The sequence below is a fragment of the Gnatocerus cornutus genome, chromosome 9 (genome assembly GCF_029298725.1).
Source record: "Gnatocerus cornutus isolate USDA-ARS CGAHR chromosome 9, icGnaCorn1.1, whole genome shotgun sequence".
NCBI lineage: Eukaryota > Metazoa > Arthropoda > Insecta > Coleoptera > Tenebrionidae > Gnatocerus > Gnatocerus cornutus.
Window position 1 is genome coordinate 13,773,460 of NC_142241.1, and position 20,284 is coordinate 13,793,743.

The 20,284-nt window shown below is 37.6% G+C and overlaps 1 protein-coding gene across 1 annotated transcript in view; it reads right to left on the reverse strand.

Moving 5' to 3' along the window:
* Nucleotides 1-20,284, reverse strand: part of LOC148169005 (protein tiptop-like) — a 58,927-nt gene that overhangs the window by 34,626 nt on the left and 4,017 nt on the right. The gene's annotated exons all lie outside the window — the stretch shown is intronic.

Here is a 20,284-nt window from a genome sequence, read left to right on the forward strand (position 1 = left end):
TTACTCCAATTAAAAACTGATTTACATAAGTTTTTATGAAATCCAAAACGTTATTTTGCCTAAATAATATTTAGAAATTCAGAATTTCGAAATTTCCAGTTTTCGCGATTTTCTTCTCTCTTTTCGTTTAAGAGGTCCAAGAAATTAAAGCCCATTTTTTTTATTCTCACATTAGTTTCTCAATTTCCAAAATGTTCGGATTACAAAACTTGGCTACATAATAAAAAATTGATCACTACATTCTGATTGTCTTTGTAATTTCGAAATTACACGTTTTCGACATAAGTGCGAAAAGTGACATATAAGTGCGTAAATTGTATATTGAACAACGAGTTTTATAAAACGCGTATAAAAACACGAGTGATGGAAATGAAATAGTTATTTATAGTCGCGTGTGGTAACTTACATTTTACAGCGCGAAATCAGTTTGAAGCACGACGGCGGATTGAGCGCTGTAAAATGGTTAACGCACAAGAGTTGTATTAAACTTTTTGGCCGAAAAATTTTAATTTAAATAATTGGGTTTTTCAAAATTCATGAGAACTGTCACATCTGACATTTGTAAATTTCATCATCTGTCAATTCTGTCAATTTTGTAGTTGGTGCACAAAAAGTACACAAGATGGCGCTGTATAAAAAACGTTTTAATATTACTTGAAAAATAGAAATATTGTCTTAATTGAGATAAGAATTTAGGTAGATTCCACTTGGGTGATCAATCTTCATTATGGCAAAGTGATTTTAATTTATAAACGCATCTGAAGAGCAGACGATTTGGGCAATTTTTACCGCGCGGCGTGTGTAAACGTCCAGGGCGCTTGTAAATCTAGTGTTTCCGAAGATGTCAATTAAATGTTAATTTGACGTTTACAATTCATGAGGCCAAAAAGTGCTTTTAAGTTTCATGAAACGATCTTTTATGCTAGTTTTTCTAGTTTGTACCTTTGAAACGTGTGAATTTTTGAAAATATTTTGCGTTTTCTTCGCCGTGGATAAAAAATTGTACAACACACGTGAACTATAGCATATAACAAAACTCAATTATTTCTGCAAAAATTCCTGCCAGCTACAAAGAAATTCCTGCTCCCACACTTCAGTCCCATTTCGCAATTTTCCGAGCGCCCTTCTTAGATGAAATCAATTTGTTTTCATATAAATCACCGCACCACGAACATGGATATGATCAAATTTCATTAAATCCCACGTGATTATGTAAGTGATCCTTGTATAGTCCCCACATTCGACTCTTTCTCGTCCACGTCCCGTCTGTTCTAAATTTCATCTCCTGTCGTCCTGCCAACTTATTTCCTCGTCTTTATCGCACGTCGCTTTTTCGCCGTCGCTCTGTAATAATGTTCGTTGACACTTGTCATTCGGGTCGGTTCCATAATAGAGAAAAGTTTTGTTTTAGTCCAGTTGCAATCGCAATCGTCTTCCGACAAGCAAAATGACAGGACCGGCTCAACTTTGTTGTTTTTTTTTCGCAGTGCATTCGATAATTAGAGTTGGAAACAAACGACGAGTTTTGAATGTGCGAATGCATTCCGTGCGATCATTCAACGCCTATAAATTACACGTTAGAAATTTAATAAAGCAAGGCATCTGGTTCGTTTCGCATGAACAAATTAACATTGACGTTTTTAGCGTGTAGTCGATTTTTCGCAATCGCGGGACATATTTATGATCCGACAACTGCGAGTGATATTATAAAGTAGTGTGTATGATGAATGTCGCGCCATTGTAGCCCTTTGCTGCCAAAAGACGGACAACAATGTCGACACATAAATCAAAGAGTCAGGATTAATCCTGGGCGACAATTTCGACGCATTCGGACGAGGCACCCTCCAAAATGTGCAACGACAGTTGCAGAGCGGAAATATTTTGGAGGTTTAGTCGATTTGAAATTCAGTGGCTGCAACGTGAACAATGCAGAAAAAATGAAGCGGAGCCCCTGTATATTATTATAATGACGACCAAAAAAGTGGTTCACCTTGTTGGAAGCTCGTAAAACCGTCATTAGATATGAGTATTCGTGATTGCTGATTGTGTCCGTTGTTAATGAGGCAACGCACCTGCCCGTCGTGAACTTTACGACTCCTTAAATCTTAGCCCCCGGAATCGGGCGACTCCCGATGAGCCCCATGAAGGTTCCCACGGCAATATCCTTAAAAGCATCGAAGAGTTATGAATAATAGCGTTTCTCTTTTTCTTTGGGTGTTGGCAAACGACAGTGAGTGTCCGATGTCCGAGTGATGGATTGATGAGAGCATTAAGACTCCGCGAGGAAATGCAAGAAATATCTTTCCATTTGCGTAGGCAAAAAGGTCCATCTCTCACTCTTGCAAAAATTACCATCGTTTGATGTGATTGGTCGTGCACCGGGGCAGCCATTGTTTTTGACACATTGAATTTCAAAGATACAGTCGAGAGATGTGGCGTGTTATTAAAATGTTCAAAGACCGGGCATGAATATCGATGATGAAGCCGTCAGCTCTGCACAAAGACTCCGCCTCGGGCCAGTTCAGTTATTTTTGACCTGTCATTAATAAATTGGGGTGGATTAACATTTACAAGAGACGCGCCGTGATGCGCACGGCCTCGGGGTGACTATCTGCTCCAGATGGATTCGTACAATTCCCTTTCAGTTCGCGTTTTATGCGCTGATATTCCATATTCTGGCTTAGACAACACTCACGTCAAAAAGAGAACGCGTAATTGGGAGCGCCACAAAGAGAACGTTCAATTAACGAAGACGAGAGAAATTTTTCAGTACGGGCCTGGGTGACGGGACGCGTCACGGACGACTAATTCCATCAATTACAGACAGATGGTCTCATTATTTTCAGACAGTGCTGTATTGTTTCGAAATTTATTGCCCACTTTCATAATTAGAACTTTAAATATTATACAGACAATGTCCCATAAATTTTTCCGAACAACGCGGGAACCCACGGAACCTGGCCCACCAATCCTAGCTGGAGGCACCCGTCACGTGGATTCACCAATTGAAATTGTATGAACTTTGGAATCGGTTGTGAGTCAATCCCCGACGCACGTCTCAGTGTCGGCGGCACTCCGGGCGTGAAGTTCTTTGTCAAATTGCGGCAGCGACTTTGTGTTTTAAGTAGTGTATCACGTTGTTCCTGGCAGTTGGTTGACGGTTCAGGCAGATGTGCGAGTGTGTGGGCGCCCGTGAGGCAGGGTGGGGCCGCGGGGACGTGGGCCTTAAAACTGTCACTGCTAATGGCAGATATCCATCAAGTCATTCAATCACCATCATACATGAGTCACCGTTAGGCCAGAGGTGAACGATCACTCGCAGCTCCTGTGCGCTTCACACTTGCCACTTAGCGGCTACCGCAAGGGGTAAATGACGGACATCGCTCAACGGAGACGAGCTTTTTTATGGATGGCGTCGCGCAAGAACTTTACCATTTTCCCGCACTTTCACGCTGCTGATTATCTGGCCCGTTGATCTCGTCTTGTGTAATGCCCACTATTATTACTCTTCATTCACAGACCGGTATCTTCCGAGATCAACAGATTACATTTAATATTGTTTGGGCCTCTCATCTTTGTAGTTTGCGCTTCAACAGATCTCGATCCTGCCATCTGTCTATTGAGTGAGTCAAAGACGTGCACGACGCCTAATTCGATTTTATTGTCGTCGAAGCATTAATTCCGAAACTATACATGTTTTTTGATGTAATATCGACGTTTAGCTCGAATTTGACGTCCATCTATAATTCGGTGTGACGTTGTAGCCCGTATGTGTAGTGCCGAATCGTCGATATTGAAATAATGATTGACCGTCAATCATGATTCATGCAGATTATTGGTCGTGATAAATATGTTGACGTGGGCATCGTTTCTGATAGCGATATATTTTATTTACGACATTGATTGAAAAATGCTGTACACTCATTACGACACTCCATTAGTCATGTATTTCAAAAGCCGATTAACCGTATTACAGCGAAAAATCCGCTGAAACTTGGCCAAAGACAATAATTACCACTGGATTTTTTCGACATCATTTCATTTTGTCGTAATGACCGTGGAGGAATTCACACGAACTCGCTAATAATCGCCCGACTGGTTCTTGATGGGAATTGATGGCGGTCGCGATTTATGTTTCCTCTCGGATCAAAATTTTCGAAATTTGAAGGAGACGCTATAAATCTGGCGAAGGCAAAAGAAAAACACGACCGTATGCAAATGGCCGGACGAGACGGGGAGGCGCAGCCGGCCCTGTGATATATGGGGCACCGGGTGTCAACTGAGTGATGCATGGAGACCGGCATCTCGACGGACCTCGTTTCGCCCCCCTAAGCAAGAAATACAACAACACTCAACGTAATTGGAAAGCACAACGACTGAAGAATAACTCACATTGCGCGCTTTAAATTTAAATTTCACCGGTGGGGGCAGCGAGCTAAGGTACAGAAACTTTCAAATCGACAACTTCTACTATTATTACCCTCTTTGGCCCTCAATCTCTTTCGGAAATGTTAAAAATTGAAAACACCGTAGCGACAATTTGCCACTTACCCCAAATACTGAACAATTTTACAATGTTTAATTTTTAAATTACGCACGAATTTAAAGTCAGAAGAATCAATTTCCGAGGTAAAATTGGCGGAACCGGAAATAGGGTTCGATCTAGTTATAGTAAAAATATGCATAAACAAATGTCAATAATATCAAATTTTGACAGTTGACGTTTCTTACATTAGTAGAGTTCATCAAAAGGCCGCATAACTTCACTTGTTTTTAACGCCAACTACGATGCAAAAATCTTTGAGATTTCAGTAATAAGGGGTGGCTGTGACTTGGACAGTATCAGATTCGTCGTGTCTTTGATCACTTCAGCTAATAAAAGTCCGAACTCTAGCAGACAAACGTCCAAAATCTCAATGCCTTCTTTGATCTAATTAATTCAAAATTCCAACTAGCTAATAGAAGAATAATTAGTTATCGCGCAATATCTGGTCTCTTGCTACATCCGAGCTCGTTATAGCGGAGTTGCACTGTAGAAACAATACCAATCTACACTTTTGACAAAAGAAAAATCGATTTTTTGACGAGAAAAAAAATTTAGAATTTTAGATTTTTTTTTTAGAAAAGCAATAAGTTTTCTTGATCTGAAAGTTTAAACGTCATATTAATGAAAATTGGTAGACTTGTTACTTTTATTTTTATTGAGCGTACTAAATTACACAATTTTAGAACAAAAAGGAAAAATTTTGTAATTTTTTTTAGAACTAGAACAAACTAAAAATTCAATTTTCTTAGTAAATTCTAGAAATTCAATAGTTTAATTGCCCAAGCTGTAAAATTTAAAGGTCTTCTTCCTTCAAAAACGTTTATTAAGTGTGTTAAATTTGAATATTCTAGAAGAAAGAATTTTATATATTTTTTAGTTTCAGATTTTTTTTGTAAATTCTGCAAATTCGACATTTTTAATTTTAAAGCTGTGAAATTTGGTGAGCTCATTACCCTAAAAACGTTTATTAAGTGTGTTGAGTGTGTTTAGAAGAAGAAGAAACAATTTTATAATTTTTTTGAAAGGCAACCAAAAAGTCAACATTTTCCAACGACAAAAAACTTTTGACCGCAATAATGGGTACAATTACAAAAAATGCGGGAACAAGTCAATACCCGCTCTATCTTGGCCTCAAATTGCTAAAATTTTTACACTGTTTACACTCGCAAGAATGCTTTTAATCCACGTCCGAAAATGAGGAATTCGATTCGAAAATTGCGCTTGAATGTGCAAATTTTGTTCCGAGTCGGCTATCAGAGCAAACATCTCAAACTCGTAATAAATATTTAACGGTTGTAAAATTTATTACAAATTTTATAATGTTATAGACAGGCAATTAACTCCAAAGTCAATTTGTTTTATCATTATTTTAGTATATAATTAGTCTATCTTGCGGATCTTTAGCTTTGCTCTCATAAATTCCGGTGTCTAGTTTATTGTATTTTGTTTACTTTTTCGGCAAACGCGAAAGAAGGAAATTATAATTAAGCGACATCAAAGCAACAATAGAAAAATGTTTTGTACATTTGGGTTATTGAGATGTCGGCTGAAATAAACACACAAAATGTTGATGAAGTTTAAGAAATACATTTCGCATTCAATTATTTTCTTTGAATATCAAATGTTTCAGTTTCTTTGAAATGAAACGCCAACGGCTAAAACAGAAGTTCGCCTTTTATGTCTTCGTAGATTACGAAATTATTAATTCCAAATAGGAAATTTCTTAAATTAATTTTATTCGAGAACAAAAGGAACCTCCGGTTTTCGACCCGCGACTGTTTTTGACGAAGTCGCAGTTATTTAAAAAAAAATCTTCGGAAAAGTCCAAGCGGATTTTCACCACAACAATAATTGAATCGGATTCTTTGACCGAATTTACCGCTTCACCAAGCAAAACATCACCTGTACGAAACAGCATAGTGCAAATATGGTGGTTGCATGTCATTTCACCGATTTAAACAATGCAATTTTATGCGTCGCCGATCAAACTCGGAAACTAATGGTTAATTACAGAACAAATAGCGGCGCCCGAAATATTATTAAATAATTAATTATGTAATTCGTTATTGTTGGCCACGGAATAATTATCGCAGCGTTGAAAACACACAAATAAACATCAAAAAACATATTACACACCGTTCGTTTCATTAGCCATTTATTAATTACGGACCTGCATTATACGAGATAATATCGGGGCAATATTAGAAAGATGCCAGTTGCAGTTTGCCGACAAAACGAACGATTTATGTTGGAGCCATTAGAAAGCTGAAACCGTTGCTGAATTTGTGCAAAACAGCCCCGAACGTGAGCCTTTGTTCTATTTGTGTCAAAAGAAAAATGAATTATTAGTAAAGTAAACGAGCAATAAATCTCGATTCCTGTCAGTCATTGTGATTTGGCGTGAAGCGAGCTGGGCACAGAGCTAAACTTGCGTGGAGGGTCGATGGAAAAAGAGCCAGCTTACCTGCAACAAAGGAAAACTTTCAGGCGTCGATCTAAAGGCGAAAAATTCAATTACACCGCGTGTGATACAAATAATTACAAAACGCTCGGTATATTTTCCGTCCATCTCTTGGGAAACTCGTGCGTTGTGTAAGCCGTCTCTTTTCCCGGAACGTTTTGCGGTCAGTTTCACATCGACGCATCTACAATTGAAATGACCTCTGTCCGTTGTGACACACCTGGTCAAACTGAACTTTTCTTCCCGTCTTCGAATTTAAATGTTAATCAATTAGAATTCATTGTTTAATGTAAGCATTTGTCGTGTTTTATGACCATGTTGGGAGAAAGTTCAAGCTTTGTGGTATCATTAAAATTTAATGATGTCTCTCGAATAAAACTTGCATAAATCAGGAATGGATTAGGTGATTTTTCGGCCGCGTTCTAAAAAGCGGCGACGCCTCTGCCTCTCTGTTAATTCAAATGTCAAACATCACATGTCGGAGCGTTGTTTAACGTCCTGAATGACGAATTTATTGTTATTTCTTCCCAAACCTAAAATTCAGTAATGAGGATCTTGGGGCCAAAGATCGGAGGTCACGTAATGGATTGACACTTCTGGAAAAATCCATCAAACGCGACACCCATTTTAATGAATATTATAATTAGCTTTCCCGATTAAAAACTATAAGTCACGTCTAAATTCGGAATTATGACACAGATGTCCTACAAAGCATTGATGCCATTAAATATTTTAAATAAAACCATAAATTAAACGTCGAGAAACTCTCCATGTGACATTTTAATTGCAGAGGCGTAGGCACGAGTACAGTAAAGGGGGCAGCGCCGTTTTTTCCGCACCTCGCAACTAAAAATACTTTTTATGAGCGAATTAAACAAGCGAACTGGCAACAGTGCCACCGTCAATTCAAGCACGACCATAAAATCTTTTATGACATATTCAATTTTATTTACTTTTGTTTTTATTGCACTTTCACTTCATGTTATATATTTTTCCTACATAAATCGATCCATAAACAATAAAATATTTGTTACCGGTTTTACTCGCATTTCGGCTTCATTCTGCGCCGCCTCTGACTCGTGTTTTTTCCTGCGACATTTGTTCGGACGCAAATCTTCCCAAGTCAGCGACTTGAGTGATTTACGTCGGAGACATCTTGGATCCACGTAACACGAAAGCACTCCACATTTCTACCGCAAAACATGAGGGATTAGCATTCGAAAAATAGCCACAAATTGAAGATTTATAATCGTTTTAATTCGCCTTTTGTGTTGCCCTTGTTGCTTCGAGTTTACCTGGATCGAATTGTAAAGAGAGGTAATTCGGGAAGCGGTTGGTGTAGCACGCTTTCACCCTTGCAGGGGTGCGAGACATGGGGGCTGGAATCACCGAAATAAAGAACGGAGATGGACGACCTTTTTCGCCAAGAAAATTCAGAACGTGATGCCTAATTAGAATTTCTGATTTATTATTATTTATTCACTTTCTAAACCGAAACATATTGTGTGTGCTCTTCAGTCAGCTTCGATAAAATAAACAAAGTAATGAAGTCTCTCAATTAGTCGAACTCGTTATACATACAAATGACGTTTCGAGCCCAGTTTGGGCATTATCAATGTCTGCGAGCCCGCACGCAATAAAAACCAAAGTCAGGAAACTTGTTGATAATCCGCAAAGGAAGTTCCAACGTGGGCGCGCTTTCCCAGCTCTTACGCGAGAGAGATAAACTATTCCACTAATTATAATATAAAATCGTTCATAAAACGACAGTAGAGGAAATGCAGAATTACCTTTGATATCGATTTAATTAATTTATGGTTGAAAATGAACGTTGCAAACATTGTAAGTAGTCATAACGAAAAAAATCCAACTGGTTTGTCGGAGACGAAAATCAATTAAGACAGTTTGGATTCTGCAAATCAAAACAATTCGGTGATTTCGTGGAAGAGTCTTCGATGCGCTGTCTCAAGTTGTTGAAAAGTGTGTCCGGTGGCGTTTACGACTTGCTTAATTTTGTTTACAAAGGACGACGAAAAAGACGACGGTGAATTTGCATGGAAGGATTTATGGGTGACGTTTTAAGGTGCAATTTATGTTGATGCGTCAATATTGATTTTAGTGATAAATAAACAAATGGACGGAGTTTCCAAGGTGAATTAAAAAATCGCGATTGTGGTTAGCGTCAGTGTTTCGGTTTTTCCCTCAATAAAGCGTTTCTTTTCCGTCCGCCATGTCGGAAACACGCCATCGAGTCTATCTTGTAGCGCTATATGTAAGAGCCCGACGATAAATTCGCCTTTCCAGGACATCCTGACGCCGAGTACGTCCGTAAAAATGCAAAGGATTCAGTGAATTTAGCGCGATTCGCACAATGGACTCGGATGAATATAATTTACGGTCCGAAGTGATTCTTTTTTGGCGAGATGCTGTGTCACGTCGATGGGACATCACTCAAATTAATCGTGTATCATTGTCGGATCAATTCAGTGGAGCTAATCCCCGTCCATAGTCTATTGAAAATGAACAGGCAGATATCGATTCCACATTACCGACGATATTACGCGCACGAGACCGAAAGAACTGGACGAATTATAATCCAATTGTATTTCAACCGAAATAATAAATAATAACACATTACATGCTATTACAATATATAATCAGACTATTACTACGATAAAATTTTACGATTGTGGGGGAAAAATGGATTTGTTGTTATCATTGCGCCGAATTTATTCCGAACCGTGATGGAATGGCCGCTATAAAAAATATATATGTAATCCATTTTTGCCTATATTAATATCGCGTTCCGTTGCAAATTTATTTAAAATAACTAAAGGCCCACCATCGATCGTAAGTTGTTGCATATTTTACAACGCGACCATAAAAAACATTTTTATTACATACGCTATAAATATAAATTATTCAAAACATGGACAAGTTCATTTCATCAAATCTATACATCCATCCGCCATCACACGAACAAAAAATCGTTTTGCTATTACAGTCGAACTTCAATTACTCGAATTTTTCTACAACTCGAAATTTATTTTATTCCCTTGCGTTTTCCTTAAATTTTACATGTGATTTCATCTCTATAACTCGAAACTTTCTATAAATCGAATTAAATTTTGCCAACATACGATCTGTAAACTTCCATAACTCGAAAAATTTCTCAGAATTAGTTTGTAAAAGATGATATTGTGGTACTTTCTTAAAACTTCTGAAGTACATTAATAGCTTTAAATGCCACCATAAAACTAGAATTTTATCAAAAGTACTAGATAGTTATGACACTTGCAACAAGATGCTCAAAATTGATCTTCTGGGTTGTGTAAAAATCTTATCCGCCATATGGAGCTCCGATGTAACCGAAAAAACTATTCAGAATTTTATTTCGAAAATCTGGTTTTGGTAAGTGATTCTACAACGATATCCCACCAGAAGAATTGAGCCAGAAAACAAAGCGCAAGAAGAAGAATATCCTAAAAAATCTTTAACAAAAATTTTAGAAAATTATAAAAATTGCAACTCGAAACGATGTAGATTTTGAAGATTTACATTTACAAGTGAAAAATGCGTTTAATATATTGAAACTCTTTTTTTTACTATGACTATGCTATTCTGATTTTTATAATTCTTTAAGAAGCAATTTGATGAAAAAAATTGTGAGAACAAACATTTGCGCTAAAATTTAATAACGGAATATGTACTTGTATAAAAAAATAAACTCGAAATTTCTTTAACTCGTAGTTTCCCTTCAGGTTTCGAGAAATGGAAGTTCGACTGTATTTGCAAATAATAATTAAAAACATTCCGACAAAATCACTATGACGTCATAAGTCCAAGCCAATCAGCACTTTCCAAAGCGTGCTCTGCGGCATTTGCTGGAGAGACGTGAAATTACAAAACGATATTTGTAAAAAGCTTTTCGGCCGATCTAAAACCGAATTACAAATGCGTTCAAAATTAGAGATATCTGAGTGAGTTTCAAAGTTTAGCGATCTACTGTATATCGTCCGTGACAAATATTTCGCAGTTTGGGCGTCGCGACGCCGGGTAACCGCGATGCAAAGTTAATAGAAAAATGAAGTAGATTTTCTAAAAATATCGCAACAAAGCGTTCGATAGATGTCCAACTATCGACAGGCATACAACTCGTCATCCACTTTATTGTCGACTGATAATGGTCCCCGTCGTTACATTTTATTCTGGCCGTGGAAAATAATACTTTTGACACATTTACAGATAATACGGTTGCTTTTCACAAGACCTGCATATAACAAACACAAGTCATACTGTAAAATGACGCGATAAGCATCCATAGAAAAATCCATCAGTTGGTGAATTTCAATAATTCACAGCAGGATTACGCCGCGTCTTTTTTCCTGCCTTCATTTCTTATTAATCCTTGCAGGTCAGGAGCAATAAGACGGGACTTTGGGAGGCTATAACTCGGCCGTTACCAGGTCGTAACTTCGAGTTACGATTTGGTATTACTCAACTCTAACACCACATAAGATACGGAAAACGGCAGTAAAATATCTATTGGGAGGCGGTGGCGGCGGCGAGCGTGCCGCCTGGAACTGGGATTAGGTGTGTGTTTTTTTTCAAGCCACAAGTCTATAGCTCACTTGCGCAAAGTGCAAATATATCCGGCGACGTTTCTGCACTCTCATCTCCATCCTCATCCTTTCATCGTCTCCCATCAGCCAGCCTTCTCGTAATTAATGTAATCTGACATGGATTATTAAAATCCAACTAATTATCGTCAACTTCCGTTGTATTTTAAATGAGCTGTCAGTCTTTGACGTATTCCCGACTTTTAATTACACATGGAGTCATATCCGTCCGGGTCATCCTATCGGAAAAATTCCTTCAGGAACTTGGCATATTGAAGTATTAACATTTATCGAAGGAAAACGGTCAAGTTGTCGTAATGATGAATGGAGTCAAGTTGTAAACCAGTCGCGACTTCTTCATCCGAAATTTATAAACTTCCTACGCGGTCAAGAACTTGAAGGTCTCGTAAACATCAGGGATTACTGCGTTGAGATAGCGATTTGACAGCGCCGCCAACATCCCTTCAAAACAGAAAGTACGCATTTCTTACAATGTAACACCGAAAGACCATCTGCCAATTAAATTCTTGTTCACACCTAAGTTAACGAGGGTCAAATTCTCCTCTTTATGGCTCTAGAATGTCGTCAAGTATTCAATCAAATTTTTTTTTGGTGGTCGAGAAAATTATATAAACCACACCAGACGAAAAAAGCGTGGTCCTCTCTAAACGAGCCATCAGGTTGTCGACGAATTCCTTCTGAATGGGTATCGCTCATCGTTTACCTAATTATTTAAATAAATTCTCGTTGGCGTTCCTCAAAAACCGGTACCACTCGGTTTGGTTGTCGGCATCGCTGGACTAAATGAGCTGACCGTTTAAGTAAATACAGTCGTTATATAGGCGAGTAAATGCTATTGTCATAACATACGAGGATTGCCTCGAGCTGCTTTCGCTTGCCTTTGCTACGAAAACCTGACATAATGAGTTGATCACAAGATCTTGCGGGTTTTATTCTTATTTACACGTAATCTGAACCTGACCGGTTTGCGATGGGATAAACGGTTTAATGGGTGGAGGAAAACGGTGACTTGCAGGTGATGAATGCTGATTTCAGAGATCTTATCCAAATCTGTTCTTGAGCAAAAATGACTCCTCGAAGGAAAGCAGAAATTGACTTTTTAGCATAATGACGCCTCTCGAGTGTTTTTCCGAAGCTTACGTGTTTTATAATTTTTTGGCATGGAAACGAAAAGTCCTCCCTCGAGCCCTTAATCAAGTTTTCGAATCTGCACAATTCCCCGTTTGCTCGCATGGTGATTAGCCCGCAATTATGCGGCATATGTCTCTATTATCGAGACAGTTGGACCTTGTAGTATGTCTCAGGTGCGTCTGATTTACGAGCAAACTGGTCTGTCTGTCAAAGCAAGTGAGTGATGGTGTGACGTTCGCATGTCCTGTCCATTCCCTTTCCGTCCCTATCTTCCTGTGCCATCTACTGAATTATGAAGTATCGCTGTTGGTCACTCATCCAACTGCCCACCAATTCTGTTTCGACTCACCACAAGTAAATATTTTTCCACGGGAATAATTAATCACTCGTCTAAACAACAAGAATACGTAATTGAAATCATCCAATAACAAACACACTCAACAGCGACGTTCCAGATGCGTGTCGAGATTAATTGTCGACGGAGATTGTGAAAAATCGCAACGAGAAAAACCCACGATTTCCCGATAATTTGTCAAGCACTTGTAGGCTTCCTTATGGAGGCTATAAAAACCTAGTACAACGGCTTAGAAGGCCTTCTGCGGTGTGTGTGCGGCGACCCTATTGATATGGAGATGCGTCTTATGGCCTCATAATGCGCCTGAATGGGTACAGCACGAGCTCCCGGTTCACCAAGACTAGATCAACGAGAAACGTTACGAAACGACGAAAAAACGGAAGACGCTTCATTTAACTCGACGCTCAAATTTACACAACTTCGTAATTAAACTCCGAAAAATATTTCGCTGCATCGATCCAAATCCGTCTTAATCTGTTAACCATGTGCATGTACGAGTTAACTTTTAACATCGTCAGGTAGCTAAATGGCGTAGGATATGCTTAATTAAGCACATCAAGAAAAAACTTGTTTACCAAGCAGTAGCAATAGAAGTCCTCATTTGACTAATGCCAGAAGCTACCGAAGCCGTTAGTTCTAAAACCCGAAAATTGCTAAAAAATAAACTTTGTCTGTGTCGTTGGCAAAGGTTTCGTCCGACGACACCTCGAATAAATAATAAAGATTAAAGCACAAGATTAATGCTACTGTCCTCTCAAAGTGTTGGGAAATTCGTGTATTATATTTCACGTCTTTTGTTATGAAATCCGCCCAATATACCTCGAAAATATGTCAATGTGCGATAATTACGATCCATCCATCATGGTAGTGTTTTCCTACCGTCCCATCGTCTTGGGAACTGCAATGGCGGTGCATTTTTGCACCGGAACAGGTTCCAAAGAGAACGTGATGGAAGAGGACAACCTCTTACCATCTCTTCGTACATCTTTCACTCACCTAACTGCCAATTAAGAGCCTCCAAAAGCAACAGTGATAGATCTAGATTCTAGTCTAATTAGGCGGCGCCCCCGCGAATTTTCGCAACGCGTCATTAGACCCAATCAAGGTGGCCCATAAAAGCCAGACTAATCAGACACCCTGTATATGTGTAACCCTGCGAAATTACGGTTTTATATCGGGCTATCGGACCAATTTACCAAATCACATGTTTCGACGGAATTAAAAAATTCAAGACTACATCAGACGATGTGGGCTACCCTGTCATTTAAGAGATGATCAGTACGGACGATGTGCTATTATTGAGTAATAAAATCGTTTTATGACGGCGCGGACACTTAAAGAAGGACGGGGATAAAGGCGAAAGTAAAAGCTTGAAATCGATAAAAGTGCACGCGGATTTTGCCCCACTTCAAAACTGCAACGAAAAAAATCGGAGCGAATTGGGGAAAGTTCGGGTGGAGGAATTCAAATTTGGCGCCAAGACGAGAAAATCTATAGCAAAAAGCAACAGATTTGGTTACAGAGGAAAAAGTGTTGCTTGTATTCAGAGGAATTTGGGGTGAAGCCCCAGTGACACATTTCCCCCCCGCCGTCCCCGGTTTGGCATGAATAATTCCCGCCGCCACAAGTTCGTTCCTTGGCTGCAGCATCAGTCAGCAACTAATAGATATTCAATGCCAACATCCAATTAGTATACAACAAATCAGCCGCCACCGTCCCGTCAATCAGGCATCCGCCCCTCGCCAAAAGACGAAAACTAATTAAAACATCAAAGATGTCCAATCTCGCCGGAGGCGGCAGCAACGGACGTCGTAGATTGAAATGTCGTGTGACGTGCTGTCCGTCCGTCAAGTCCAGAACCGTGAGGGAATGGGGGCGGTGTGGGGGACGGCGTGGCAAGCAGGGTGTTGTCGCTGCCCGGGCAGACGTCTTTTGACCTGAGCGTGCATTGCTTTGAGCCACAGACTGATCGATCGGAGGCACTGACGCTGACGGGAGACGGACAGCTCAGAAGTGGGATACTTACGGGGCGACGTCGGGGACGGCGGACGCCGCGACCCGGCGAACGAAACAGGTCGGGAGCGGCAGGCACATGTAGGGAAAAATTTCGATTTGGATTTGCTTGTGTTTATTTTGATAGTGGTTGATATAAAATGTCACGCGACTACGACTGATGACCATTGTCATGCTGACACCTGATAAATTAGCTCCATCATACATGTTGGTCTTTATGCAGTGTAGACAAGGACGAAAGAGGGCGCAGCAAGGTGTATTCAATACGAAACAATCGAGAGTGAAAAAAATGACAGATGATTGATTGTGGAGTGGTTAGCGACGGAAGCTACGCGTCCAATATTCAAAACACACACCAAATGAGAAATTCATAATTAAAATCCAACGTTCTTTGCCAACTGTTATAATCATATTAATACGACGCGAGATTTTATCTTTGCCCAAACAAATTTACACTAAACATAGATCTACAGTTTTTTAACGTTATGGCAAACTTTGAAAATTAATCTTTAAGAACACAAACCATTTCTAATTTTGCTTAAAATTATGTAAAATAAATCAATCATTCGGAATTAACATGCTTTAAGGACTTATTTTCCTACTTAATTTATTTGAAAGTAACTGAATTTTCAAAATTTGCTACAAAAATAACTATAATCTCTTGCAAGGAATTGTAAAACTAAATATTTAAAAAATTCAAAAAATACAAATTTGGGCAACCAATATAATCCAAAAAATGCAATCGTTTATACAGGGTGTTTTTAAATGCATGTACATAAAAAATGTGATAATTCCTTATCATAAATTGAGCCGATTAAGAGAAAAGTCTTTTTGATTTCGGTATAAAACTTTAATAAATTTGCTTGTGTGCCACTGATTTAAAAGTGAACAAAAATCGAGTTGCTGGTTGCTTAGGAAACAAGTCAGTCCAAGTGTTTTATTGCCAGTGGTGTAGAAACTACGTGGATTGGGTTTGATTTTACTTTGTCAGTTTTTGATTTAAAAATTGTTTTTTCAGACTTTCAACTCTTTCTGGAATAGCGCAGAACTGTTGTGTACATGCATTTCAAAAACACCTGTATAGAATTGCATTTATAAAATATTTTAAGAATTTACAGGCCAAACCATGTAGATAAAGAACAAACAAAAATATGTATTTTGAATCAATAAAAATCTGTAAAACAACCACAGGAAGAAAATACTAGAGCTACTAGACAAAATCCAAAGATTTCAAAAAAATTTGATGAATTGAAAGAATCGAAACCGAAGCAAAAAATTATGAGTCTCCAAAAGGGTTTTACTAAAATTGGGTGGACTTAAAATTTCAGGTAACAGCGTTTTAATTTTTATCTGATATGTCGCAATAATATGACGTTTTACTCGACAGTTTGAAACGAGAAAAGTGGCCTGTGACTTTCGTTGCTTTTGATAACGTTGGTTATAACGCAAAGTGAACAACCATATTTCTTTTCGAATTTGTAATCACCGTTGATGAAATATTGGATAAACAGTTGTATGGCACCAGTGGGTTATTAGATATCAGGTAAAGTAAGTGCAAAATAGACAAGTGACAACAATAAAAATCCGCAAACCAATTCTTGTCATGCAACTTGCAATAAGACCCGTTTCGTTTGGAGTGGATTCTAAAAAAGGTTCTCCACTATTTTGAGGTATTTAAAGTACGTTTCTTCAACCGCACGCCACTGGTCGCTGTATTCGCATTCTGTTATGTTTAACCGTCAAAAACTTAATTAATCTTGGCATTTCTATAAATGATATTCTTATTTGAAGCTACAAGATGGTCAAAAAATTCTAATGGAACAAAAATTCAAACAATCTAAAAAATTGTTAAAAAAATACAAATTCTAATAAAAAGAACTTGAAAGCAATGAAGGAAATTCAAAGAAAAATGAAATGCAAATGAACTTTTGGGAAATAAGCAAGTTTTGGAATTTGAAATGTGTGGAAACTCCCGTATAGCGTCTCTCCTCCCAATTTAATATTCCACAATAATGTGATTTAATAGATGTTATAAATTATAAGATTCCGCCGAGATGGTATTAAAACTATTCTAATTAATTAAAATTAAATAAAAACAACACAATTTTGTAGATTCCAGCAACGGTACCTTTTCAGTTCTGTTTGAAAACAATATCGCCCAGAATTAATAAATCACGGTAGAAAATTTCCTAAAATTGGAGAAATAGATTAATTTAGGAACCTTCGGCTTTCGAGTCAAAGAAGACTCCCGTGTCTCTTCTGAGAAGCTAAGCACAACAGAGTGACTCTTGGAATCATAAATAATCAATTTTTCTTCGGAGACATCTTTTAAAATAAACGAACCGCCTTTTTGAAAGTAAGTCAGAATTGAAACTCCGCCAGCTGTCGCTTTCCCGTCCTGATCAGATAATGACTATTGACAGACAACACCACAATTTTTCACTTCTTCGAATAGTCATCATTTTACAGTTTGGTGTTACATAATTATAATTCATGTTATTTCTCCTTTGTCATTCTCCACATCACTGCAGCGTATGTGTGCGTTCGGGAGAGAAAGGAGGGAGATAATTGAGTTCTCCAACAATTCCAGCAGTTGTTTTGATACAATACGTCTGCCGAGGTTTTTCAGCGTGGACCGCGTGCTCCGGGTCGATATCAGCCCGGAGCGTGTGCGTGAGACATGGTTGTACTCTATGTACCCCATTCATCCTGCAAACACCCATTCATACTAACTTCATGTCTATTTGGACTCCTCGACGATCGGTATTTGGAGATTTTATACGGCAAGACTTTGGGGAATTTATACGTTCGGTAATAAACTCAAACTTTACAACGTAGATTTTCGAGGAGCGACTTCGGAAATATTAACACTTTGAGGACGAGGCACGCCTTGTATGGTTCTTTAATTGGTACCAGTTAAAAGTAATTAGTCGTGTGAACGACCAAAAAGGTCTGGACTTCCGTCAAATGAGTGCGAAGTGGAAGTGCAAACACGGTGCAGTGTGGTAATTAAATAGTCAACACGAATTATGTAAGGGAAAAATACTGTTAGATCTTTCGGTGATGCAACCTGGTCATTGGAGATAACATTTTATTTAGAAAACTCTGCTATTCAATAAAGGGTAGAAACATACAATACACTAGTTTAACGCTTAAATTTTTAATTACCTTCAAATGTTGATACTTGGTTTGATGAGGAAATTGTCAACACATCAATCAATACATAAATCAAAAACTTGTTAAAGTTTTATTGTTCCGATCAGTGTAGATGAAATTTTGTGCAGGTGTCATGGTTAATAAAAAATTGTCAACAGTTTTTTATGAACCCATGGAAGGGGAATACGAGGCAAAACAGATTTGTATTTTGAGCCTTTCAAGATTTTGTTATGGCCCACGTATTTTTAATAAATAATTTCACTTTGGACAGTCTGAAAGCTTCAAATTCTGCAAAATTTTCTTTGAATGAAGTGGCATTTTTGGTTTGGTTGGGAGCGATCAAATAAAAACTGATCCTTAGTTGCCTGTGGAATTTCACTTTGACGCTTTGACAGCTGCCAATGTTGAACTTATTAAATAGGAACTGTCGGAAAATTCAAAAAATTGAACTGTTATTAATTTTTTCATAAATGAACTTTTCGCAATGCGATTCAAACACATCGAGCTTCTGAAGACTTTCAGAAAATTCTCAGTTTAACAACGTCAAATTACTTGACAGAACAAAAGGACTGTTACTTCAATTAAAAGCCAACTTTTTTTATCGCACGATATTTTATATGATTAAAATGATTAAAACATCATAATGGTCGAAAAAATTAATGAATGAGCCGAATAAAAGAAGAGGCTCAACTCCACCCTTATAATATTTTTCAATTTTACGATTCTACGATTATTGCGATTTCAAGTGACTCTAAACCAGCCCCACCACACAGAGCAAGCAAAAACAACCCCTGGCACGAGTTATGAAGGGAAGAAAATACAGTGGAAGGAAGTTTTTTGATCTCCTAAAAAATTCACGAATTTGACAGAGGTCTTTTTGTTAAAATAATAAAATAATTTTTGTTACAAATATGTAATCTCTTGGATCTCTTAAAACTAAAAAAATAACTATAGAAAATAGATTGATCAATCGATTATTTTATCTAGTTGGCTGGCAACTTTGGTTCATTTTTCCTGCAGCTGTTTTTTTTTGTCAGGGCCAAATTTACAATGCAACAGTACGATTTACACAATGATATATTTTTTAAGTTCCTACATCTCTACGTAAAACAGAAAGTGTCTCAATTGTCAAATGATCAACAAATTGTGGAAAACAAAATAATAAAATTAATCTTGTCATTTTCGGTATAGATGGGCAGGTGTTTGATTCTAGCTTACTGTGGCTTTTGTTGATAGTTTAACATTATTGGTTGACATATTTCCAGAACAGGTTTTTAAATTTGTCCACTTCAAAACCCGCACATTAAAAATTTCTCCTTTGAAAATCGGTAAATCCGCTGTAAGAAAAATAACCAAAGATGGATGAATGGATCGTGATCGCTGCATTTTTATTAAAATCATAAAAACACTAAAATACTTAAAGAATTTAAGAAAAATTCTAAAATTTAGACATGAAAAGCTCGTAGATCGATTTTATTTCGGTATTTTGTTACTTTGGTTTAACTCCACTTAATTTTTAGGCCACATATTTTTCTAGAATTTACTTTGTCAAAAGTCGGTCTAGAAATGTCTACATATTATAAGAAAATCCAACAATAAATCTAGCAATTATAAATAAGTTGTATAATTTAATCTGACTTAAAAATTTTGTTCTTCAAATTTAGGCCGAAATTGATTTATTTACAAAAGTAACTGAAGTAACTGGAAAATTTGGAAAAAAGTAGTTCTGCCAACACTGTTAATAAAAAATAGAAGACACATAGATCTCGATCATAGAAAACAATATTGAGCAAATAATCTAATTAATACTTCATAATTATTAAGTATACAAGCTCAATTTTGGAGTTCAAATTTAAATTTTGATACCATCAACTTCATTATAAGTAAACTCAGCCTACTGCGATTAAATATGACCACTTTTTTAAATTTTTCTTTGCATTTTAAAGATATCAATAAACATTATTATACCTAACGAAAATTGC